Below are 10,579 nucleotides of genomic sequence, written 5' to 3'. Positions count from 1 at the left end.
ATAAATGGTGGGACAAAAGCATATAAACCTTCTTTGGAAAGGAAAAAACCAGAAATGTTTCCCTCTCAAAACTAGAAGTTCTCTCCTGAGCAGTAATGCACTTGCTAACTGAAAAGACTCCAAGTGAATTCAGTCCTTGCCTCTTCATTCCTTAAGCCACTGACATTCTAGGAGATAAAAATTTTAGTGCTAATAAACTTCGTGGTTATACACATTTAAACCCTTTATAGAATGTAGTTATTCCTTACACATATGCAACATTGCTTAGATAAATACATATTACATCAACTATAAATTACTAAAGAATGGCTATTGAGAAAATAAGGGATTCAAAAATTAGTTGATAAGTGATACAATAAGTTTTCTAAGCCTTTTTGTTTTGGATACATTGCATCCCTCTCTTCCTCCTGCAGTGGAATTTTTTTAAATGATTTCTGGCCATTTTTCCTGAAACCCAAACACGTAGCAAATCTGCGTTTGTTTTTTGGCTGTGCCTCGCGGCTTACGGGATCTTAGTTCTCCAACCAGTGATTGAACCCAGGCCCTCGGCAGTGAGAGTGCAGAGTCCTAACCACTGGACCACCAGGGAATTCCCACATAGCAAATTTTTTTAATTCATTAACTTTTTTTTCCTACAGTAATGGATGTTTGTTCTTGCCTGCCTCAGTAATAACACGTTTGGAAAACTATTGTCTGAAAAATGAAACATTTGTGTCCAAAAGAGTTCCTTGAAGCATTATTTACACTTGTGAAAAAACGGGAACAGCATAGATGTCCCACAATAGAAGAACTAATTAAACTGGCACATCCTTACTTACCATGTATTATAGAGTCAATTAAAAGTCATGTTTTCCCAAAATATTTGGTAGCACAGGAAAGTTCTCATTCTGTTAGGAAGAGGGGGGAAAAGGTACCAAACTCATATAATTTGTCAAAACTCAATTATAAAATGGTGCTTTTTACTGTGTGTAAATTAGATCACAATAAAGTAGGGAGGAAAAGCCATCTTTCAGACAGTATGAGGCTCAAATATAAACCAGTGCTTCTCAAACCTGTGTTTCAAATCCCTTAGGGATCTTGTTAAACCACAGATTCTGATTCAGTAGGTCTGGGGTGGGGCCTGAAATTGTATTACTAACAAGTTCCCAAGTGATGTCAATACTACTGATTGGGGCTTCCCTGGTGGCACAGTGGTTGAGAGTCCGCCTGTCAAGGCAGGGGACATGGGTTCGAGCCCTGGTCCGGGAGGATCCCACATGCCGCGGAGCGGCTGGGCCCGTGCGCCACAACTACTGAGCCTGCACACCACAGGTACTGAAGTCCATGCGCCTAGCACCCATGCTCTGCAACAAGAGAAGCCACGGCAATGAGAAGCCCGCGCACCGCAGCGAAGAGAAGCTCCCGCTCGCCACAACTAGAGAGGGCCCGCGTGCAGCGACGGGGACCCAATGCAGCCAAAAATAAATTAATAAAATAAATTAAAAAAAACAAATACTACTGATTGGAGACCCTGCTTGGAACAGCAGAGGTGTAAACTCTGGACCAGTGCTTCTCTGCATGTGGCCCCTGGACTGACTGTGGCAGCAAGACCAGAGAGGCGGTTAGAAATTCTTATTATCGGGCCCACCCCGGAACTACTGACTTAAAAGCACTTGTTTTAACAAGCACTCCAGCTAATCCTGATGCACACTCAAGTTCGAGAATGCAATATGCATTGAAAGGCCTTATTGCAAGTTGCAGCAAAATGTCAGTTGCTTTTCTCTGGATAATGAGATTTGGGTGATTTTTGTTTTCTTCTTTGTATCTTCCTATAGTTTTCAAAAATAGTGATGTTACATGTTTTCTTTCAAAATGAAAATAACTTTTAATTTTTTTTCTGGTTATAGAAGTAATATATGGGTTCCAGTTCTAACATGATGCTGAACTCGTACCACTCCAGGAGTTGCCCTCAGGTGTTTTTCACTCATGGGCTGCATCCTTGCAAATATGAGCAAGCTGTCTGCAGGCTGTATTGAAAAACTCTGTGATGGTTAATTGTATGTGTCAACTTGACTGGGTTAAGGCATGCCCAGATAGCTGGTAAAATATTACTTCTGAGTGTGTCTGTGACGGTGTCTCTGGAAAAGCTTAGCATGTAACTCAGTAGACTGAGTTAAGATGATTCCCACCAATGCGGGTGGGATCATCCAATCCATTGAGGACCTGAATAGAACAAAAAGGTGGAGGGAGGGTGAATTCACTCTAAGCTGAGGCGTCTATCTTCTCCTGCCCTTGGACATCAGTGCTCCTGGTTCTCAGGCCTTCAGACTCAAGCTGAATTACACCCCCAGCTTTCCCAATTCTCCAGCTTACAGATAGCAGATCGTGGGACTTTCCAGCCTCCAAAACTGTGAGCTAATTCCTATAACAAATATATATATATATATATATATATATATATATATACACACACACACACACACACCTCCTATTGGTTCTGTTTTTCTGGAGAACCCTGACTATACAAACTCCAAAGTCCATTTTGGTACCTAAAGAACCCAGGATGACCTAGGATAGTGGATGCGGCAGCCTTGGTTCTGAATGCTGCAGAGAAGATCACATGGACCTGTAAAGAAATCCAGGTCAAAACTACAATGAGGGACTTCCCTGGTGGCACAGTAGTTAAGAATCCACCTGTCAATGCAGGGGACACAGGTTCAGTCCCTGGTCCGGGAAGACCCCACATGCTATGGAGCAACTAAGCCCGTGCACCACAACTACTGAGCCTGCGCTCTAGAGCCCATGAGCCACAACTACTGAGCCCGCGTGCCACAACTACTGAAGCCTGCTCTCCTAGAGCCCGTGCTCCGCAACAAGAGAAGCCACCGCAATAAGAAGCCCACGCACCGCAACGAAGAGTAGCCACCGCTCGCCGCAACTAGAGAAAGCCCGTGTGCAGCAACGAAGACCCAACACAACCAAAAATAAATAAATAAAATTTATTTTTTAAAAAACAAACAAAAGGGCTTCCCTGGTGGCGCAGTGGTTGAGAGTCCGCCTGCCGATGCAGGGGACATGGGTTCGTGCCCTGGTCTGGGAAGATCCCACACGCCGCAGAGCGGCTGGGCCCGTGAGCCATGGCTGCTGAGCCTGCGCGTCCGGAGCCTGTGCTCCGCAACGGGAGAGGCCACAGCAGTGAGAGGCCCGTGTACCGCAAAAACAAAAAAAACAAAACAAAAAAAAAGTCTACAGCCATCCAGACTGAGGGAGACCTGGAAACTTAGGGCCACGTGAGATACAGCCACAGCTGTAACAGCAAACACCAGGAGCACCCAGGAGGCCACGGTAATGCTGGTGGCATGCATCACCACAGGATCAACTTCCACAAATATCACCCAGGATACTTTAGGAAAGTTGTTATCTGGCATTACCACTTAAAGAGGAACCAGAGCTTCTGCCCAGATCTCAACTGTGATAAATTGTGGAACCTCGGTCAGTGAGCAGACAGGTAAATGTTGTCAAGAACAAGACGAGCTGCTCCTATCATTGATGTGGTGCAATCAGGCTACTATCAAACAAGGCTCTGAGGAAGGGAAAGCTCCCAAAGCAGCCTGCATCGTGAAGGTCAAATTCTTCAGCAGAAGAGTTGAGAAGATTAAGGGTGTGGGTGGGGCATGTGTCCTAGTAGCTTGAAGCCACCTGGTAGAAGATTCAGTAAATGTTAACAACTGCTTAAAAAAAAAAAGTCTACAAATAATAAATGCTGGAGAGAGTGTGGAGAAAAGGGAGCTCTCCTACACTGTTGGTGGGAATATAAATTGGTGCAGCCACTATGGAGAACATTATGGAGGCTTCTTAAAAAACTAAAACTAGGACTACCATGTGATCCAGCAATCCCACTCCTGGGCATATACCCGGAGAAAACCATAATTCAAAAATATACATGCACCCCAATGTTCATTGCAGCGCTATTTACGATAGCCAGGTCATGGAAGCAACCTAAATGTCCATCAACAGAAGAATGGATAAAGAAGATGTGGCACATATATACAACGGAATATTACTCAGCAATAAAAAAGAACAAAATAATGCCATTTGCAGCAACATGGATGGACCTAGAGATTGTCATACTGAGTTAAGTCAGACACAGAAAGACAAATATCATATGATATCACTTATATGTGGAATCTAAAAAAAGGGAACAAATGAACTTATTTACAAAACAGAAGTAGAGTTTCAGATGTAGAAAACAAACTTATGGTTACCAGGGGATAAGGAGGAGGTGGGGGAGGGATAAACTGGGAGATTGGGACTGACATATACACACTACTATATAAAATAGATAACAAATAATAACCTGCTGTGCAGCACAGGGAACTCTACTCAATGCTCTGTAATGACCTACATAGGAAAAGAACCTTAAAAAAAAAAGTCTACAAATAATAAATGCTGGAGAGGGTGTGGAGAAAAGGAAATCCTCCTACACTGTTGGTGGGAATGTAAATTGGTGCAGCCACTATGGAGAACAGTATGGAGGTATCTTAAAAAACTAAAAATGGAGTTACCATATGATCCAGCAATCCCACTCCTGGGCGTGTATCCAGAAAAGATACAAGCACCACAGTGTTCATTGCAGGAGTATTTACAATAGCCAAGACGTGGAAACAACCTAAGTGTCCTTCGACAGATGAATGGATAAAGAAGATGTGGTATATATACACAATGGAATACTACTTAGCCATAAAAAAGAATGAAATAATGCCATTTTCAGCAACATGGATGGACCTAGAGATTATCATACTAAGTGAAGTAAGTCAGATGGAGAAAGACAGATATTATATGATATCACTTATATGTATAATCTAAAAAACAGTATAAATGAACTTATTTACAAAACAGAAACAGACTCACACACATAGAAAACAAAGGGGAGGGGTTACCAAAGAGGAGGGGGGAGGGATAAATTAGGGGTATAGAATTAACAGATACATACTACCATATATAAACTAGATAAACAACAAGGATTTACTGTAAGCACAAGGAACTATATTCAATATCTTGTAATAACCCATGATGGAAGAGAATTTTTAGAAAGAAATATATATATATATATATATATATATATATATATATATATATATATATATATATATCTGAATCACTTTGCTGTACACCGGAAACTTACACAATATTGTAAATCAACTATACATCAATTAAAACTTTTTTTTAAATAAAAGCAAAAGCAAAAAAAAAAAAGAGATCAGGGCTTCCCTGGTGGCGCAGTGGTTGAGAGTCTGGGCACAGGTTCGTGCCCCAGTCCGGGAAGATCCCACATGCCGCGGAGAGGCTGGGGCCGCAACAGTGAGAGGCCCGCGTACCGCAAAAAAAAAAAAAAAAAGAAAAAAGAAAATCACACGAAGAGCCTCCTTTCTTTACTTAGGAATCATTCACTTGATCCTCTTTCATTAGAAAGACTGACTTTTCCAGTCTGGCCCTAAAGATGGTAATAGAATACAGTCATGTGCATCACAACGAGAAGAGATCAATCTTGAATATGCTGTGTCTGCTGGAACAGTTAAAACTGACAAAGAGCAGCTCCTCACTGGCCTATTATTTGCCATTGAAGGCACTGAACTCCCTTGGGATAAGTTGATTCTTGCAGTGTGTGTTTCTTATTCCCGGCCATGTTTATGAATGAACTAGGGATAGTAGACACACTCACACCTAGGGAAGGTTGGTGTCACTACACTGCCTTATACTCAAGGGTAACGTGTGCACACACGGTCAGGCGGCAGTGAAGGACAGCACTGTGGGACAGTTTTATGAAACAACGTGCTTCCTACAAGTAGACTATGTGTTGCAGCAATGTCAAGAATATGTAATTTAAAAATAATCAATGAGGAGAATGTTGAGCTTTGCTGACCCCTTCAGTTGTAAGGAATTAAAATGCTAAAAATTGGTGGGCACAAGTTCGCTTCTGGGTACAAGAAAGCCTCCATGCAGCCTCCACCTGACCTACTGATAGGCCCTCTCAGGTTTACAATTTACCTGTGGAAAACGAGGAGGCAGTTTGCCAAGCCGCTGAGCTGTGGTTAGAGTTGAACACAGAATCACCTTCACGCTATTTCTCAACCACATCAAAGTGGATGCTCTTGGAATGACTAAACAGGAGATGATGATTTCCATTAAATCATCTTCTGGAGAGCCTTGTAGTCTTTACTTTTCTGTCTTTACAACCCCCAGATAGAAAAAGTTCACAAGCTCTGCAGCCCGCCAGCTGATGTGTGTAAGGCTGGGCAGATATAACTCCTGATAATGACATCTGGAGAGCAGGCAGTCAAGTGGCTCTGAAAAACAAAAAGGAATCAGTAAACACAAGCCAACTCCAAGCTGCCTTCAGATCTGCAATTACTTTTACTGGTCCAATGCACAGCAAGATTTCCAAAGACCCTTGGCCATTTAAGTGATCAAAGCCCTGGAAGAGACCAGAGTGTCCAACGGCCCAGCAGCGTCCTCATCTTCTCGGGGCGGAGGAGCTCCGCACCCCCCGCAATCCTCTCACCCCATTTCATTCATTCTGTCGCCCCACAGATATTTACTGATCTTCTACTAAGTGCCAGGAACTGTTCTAGGTCTTGGGGGCAGGATAGTGTATAAAGCACCAAAAATCCCTGCCCTCATGGAGCTTACACGCTAACGGAGGAGACGGATGCTACACAGGATAACTAAGAAAAATATAAAGTATGTTATGAAGTGGTCAGTGCAAAGGAAATAAAGCTGAGAACGGGGATAGGAAGTCAGGGGTTAAATTCCAGTTAGGGAAGCAAGGAAAGGCCTCACTAAAAGGCAGCATTTATAGAAAGGCTTTTTTAAATGTTAGAGGGACACAGGGGAGAGAAAATACAGCCCTGTGTTGATGACGTCACGAGTATTAATTTACCAGGTGCCAACATGTGTGTGCCTGCATGTGTGTGTTCATGTGGGAAGGACATGCATGGGAAGTGGCTCCACAGCCTGACGGGTCAGGGTGAGGTGTCTGGGACAGAGACCAAACGTGGACCAGGGCAGGACAGGCTCTGAGCCCAGCCCCAGACCTCACATTTGGCCAAGAACAGGGCCACGTGCCACCAGCTCTGGGCAACATCAGCAACACCTCCTCCCAGGCTGGACGGCGCTATCTGGGAAGGATGGGCCCCGGAGATTGTAGAGTCTCCTGTGTCTGGCCCTGTGGTATCAGGGACTGGGGACAGCACAGGGTGACCATGGGCTCCATGTCCCCCACCCCCCCAGCCCAGCCCACCACCTCTGCCACTTTCCACTCTCCGCGGGCAGATGGGTCTGGTCTGATGAGGATTTTTCCAGGCTGGGCTGGTGGCCTGACCCAGCAGTGGCCATGCGTCCAGGGCAGGGACCATTCCAGGGGAGATGAGGTATGTCCCTGAGCCCCCATGGCCGGGGGGCAGGGGGCAGGGAGCAGCTTTAGCCAGAAGCAGGTGGAGGCTGGGAATGGGGAGGTCAGCAGTGCCCTCAACACCACATCCTGTTTTTGGAATGGGCCCCAGCATGTGCTTTCCTCTGGACTTGGTCCAGGCCAGTGTCTCCCCACCCAGGCCCAGTCCCAAGGGAACCCCAGCACTCCCAAGCATTAACCTAGGGTTTTTCCAGGCTGGGCCAGGCCCCTGAGCCAGCGTCGGTGAAGGATACCTTTCCCATCCCTTCTTGAAATCGTGCCAGGGGTCCCCAGCGGCCCCCATAGCTGGAGAGGAGAGAAAGTATCACCGAAGAGGAGTCCTGGCATGGCCCCCACCAGCCCCACACAAAAACCCTGGGGACTGTCAGGCCCTGGGACACCACCTGGGAAGCCCAGCCAGGCTGGAAAGGGGACAGTTCCACGATGTGCTTAAGAACACGGGCTCCGAACCAGTGAGGCTGGGCATGCGGCCAGGAGCTGCTCTTTCTTGCCGCGTGAGTGTACCAAGTGGCTTAGCGCTCTGAGTCTCAGCCCTGCTGCCGGCTCACCAGGAGGGCTAAGCGAGCTAAGTCGCGCGATGAGTGGGGCGCAGGGCCTGGCCCGGAGCAGCTGCACAGGTGGACGAGGGGAATGGTGTGGGTTGGGCTGACTCCTGAAAAGGCAGGGGGAACAAACAAGTGCTCAACCTGGGAGTGTCCCCTCCCTGGCCGCTCAGGTCACCATCGGTCATCCTAACTCTCCTCCCCTATGGGACAGCTTCTCCTGCCACCTAGAGCCGTAGGTGACTCAGTTCAGAGCCTTATGGGGGAAAAGAAGTCTTGCTTTCTATTTATTTTTTGCATTATGAAATGACACGCTCATTACAGTAAATCTGGAAATTACAGAAAAGCAGGAAGGAAGCAAAAGCTTTTATTTAAGTCCTAAAGCCAGATACTCTTGATACTTCAAGGTTTTTCCAAAAGGGAATTTCTTCCGGGCTCGGGCTTTTTTGTTCTCTGTAACGTGGCTGGGACCTTAGCCTTAAGACGCAGAGCCGGAAGGGAACTTGGAGGTCAGCCGGCCCAGGCTCCCCAGCTGACAAGCCAGGAGATTCTGGCCCAGAAGAGCTGAGTGACTGGTCCGAGGTGAGCAGTGGCAGAGCTAGAAGGAGAGTTGCCAGGTGTCTGCTGCCTCTACAAATACCAGCGCCTCCGGGCTTCCCTGGTGGCTCAGTGGTTGAGAGTCTGCCTGCCAATGCAGGGGACGCGGGTTCGGGCCCTGGTCTGGGAGGATCCCACATGCCACGGAGCAACTGGGCCCATGAGCCACTACCACTGAGCCTGCGCGTCTGGAGCCTGTGCTCCGCAACAACAGAGGCCGCGATAGTGAGAGGCCCGCACACCGCGATGGGAGAGTGGCCCCCGCTTGCCACAACTAGAGAAAGCCCTCGCACAGAAACGAAGACCCAACACAGCCATAATTAAATTAAAAACAAAAAATACCAGTGCCTCCAACACCGGCGGCAAACCTCGCTCCAGCCCTGAAGACGGCCTTCAGAGGGGACAGTCACTTGATAGTGGACCACAGTCACTTGATAGTGGACCACAGTCACTTGATAGTGGACCTAGGCCTTCCAGTCTGGGGGAATTTATTGGCGATAGGCTTCCCTCAATAAAAGAGGGAGCTCTGGGGCTTCCCTGCTGGCACAGTGGTTAAGAATCTACCTGCCAATGCAGGGGACATGAGTTCGATCCCTGGTCCGGGAAGATCCCACATGCCACCGAACAACTAAGCCCATGCACCACAACTACTGAGCCTGCGCTCTAGAGCCCGTGAGCCACAACTACTGAAGCCCACATGCCTAGAGCCCGTGCTCGGCAACAAGAGAAGCCACCACAATGAGAAGCCCGCGCACCACAACCAAGAGTAGCCCCAGCTCACCGCAACTACAGAAAGCCTGCGCGCAGCAACGAAGACCCAATGCAGCCAAAAATAAATAAATTTATTTTAAAAAAAGGGAGAGAGAGGCAGCTCTGGTTAACCCCTTCCCTCATTTCCAGCTGGGGACACAGCCGTGGGGTGGGGGCGGGTGAAGGGATGGAAAGGGAGGTTGGCAGAGCCCAGCAAGGGGTGTGGCCCTGGGTCTGTTCGCAGGGGTGGAGCCAGCCAACAGGGTCACCCTGTCCCTTTAAGAGAAGGGGAGAGCTAGCCCCTCTCAGCCATCCTGTCTTGTCATCCATCCCGGCAAAATCCGAAAGGGAAAATGAAAGAGGGACCAGGAGGAACAGGTCCCAGCCACCTCCCAAGGTCCTTTACTCGGCTTTAACATCCCAGCGTCAGCTACAGGGCGAGTGGTTACGTACGGGTGAGAGTCTGGGGGCATCAGGGGCCTGTGGGACCTGTGAGGGGTGGGGGGAGTTGGGGGGGTTCTCGAGAGATATGGGAGGCTGGAAACAGAGGGACACCAGGGAGGAGATGGGAGAAGGTGGGCCAGCATTCCTGCCACACTGGGCTCAGATGGCAGGGGACACCTAGGACATTGGGTAGAGTTATGGAAGTGGGGTTACCTTTGTGTCTGCTCCCCAATTCTGAGAGCAGTTCACTGCAGTAAAAAGGGCAGGAAAATGGGCGGAGAAAGAAGGAGGTGGGTTCTTCTGGGTCTGCTGGCTCCACTTCTCCCAGGGGTACCGAATTGGGTCCGACGGAGAGCTGGGTTTGGGGTACCACTCTTGCCCACAGAAAGCATCCTTGAGCACATGAGGGCGCTGCTGGGTTTCCGCTTCTACAAATGCAGTCAGAGGCCGTGGGGGTGGGGAGGGCGGGCTGATCTCCAAGGCCCTTTCCCACCAACCTGGACTCTGGAGGAGCAAAGGGTCCAACCCAGCAGGCCCGTGGGTTTTCTGACTAGAGCACCAAAGGGGGGCTCCTTCCCAGCGCCCATAGTGGAGAATCACCTAACCCCTCCCGCCCCCGCCCCCCTTGCTAAGCCCTTTGTTCCCACAAAGTCCCTGTTAACCCCAGGCCTGGCTGCCCCCTGGCTCACCTCGAAGTTAGAGGAGGTCCAACTGACTCCACCCCGACGGGCACGGAGGGCTGGGGATCCCGACCCTTCAGCCTCTGACTGCCCGCCCCGCGTCCATCCCCAGCGCC

This window comes from Mesoplodon mirus (genome assembly GCF_964341445.2).
Source record: "Mesoplodon mirus genome assembly, chromosome: 18".
Classification (NCBI taxonomy): Eukaryota; Metazoa; Chordata; class Mammalia; order Artiodactyla; family Ziphiidae; genus Mesoplodon; species Mesoplodon mirus.
This window is presented reverse-complemented; position numbering follows the sequence as displayed.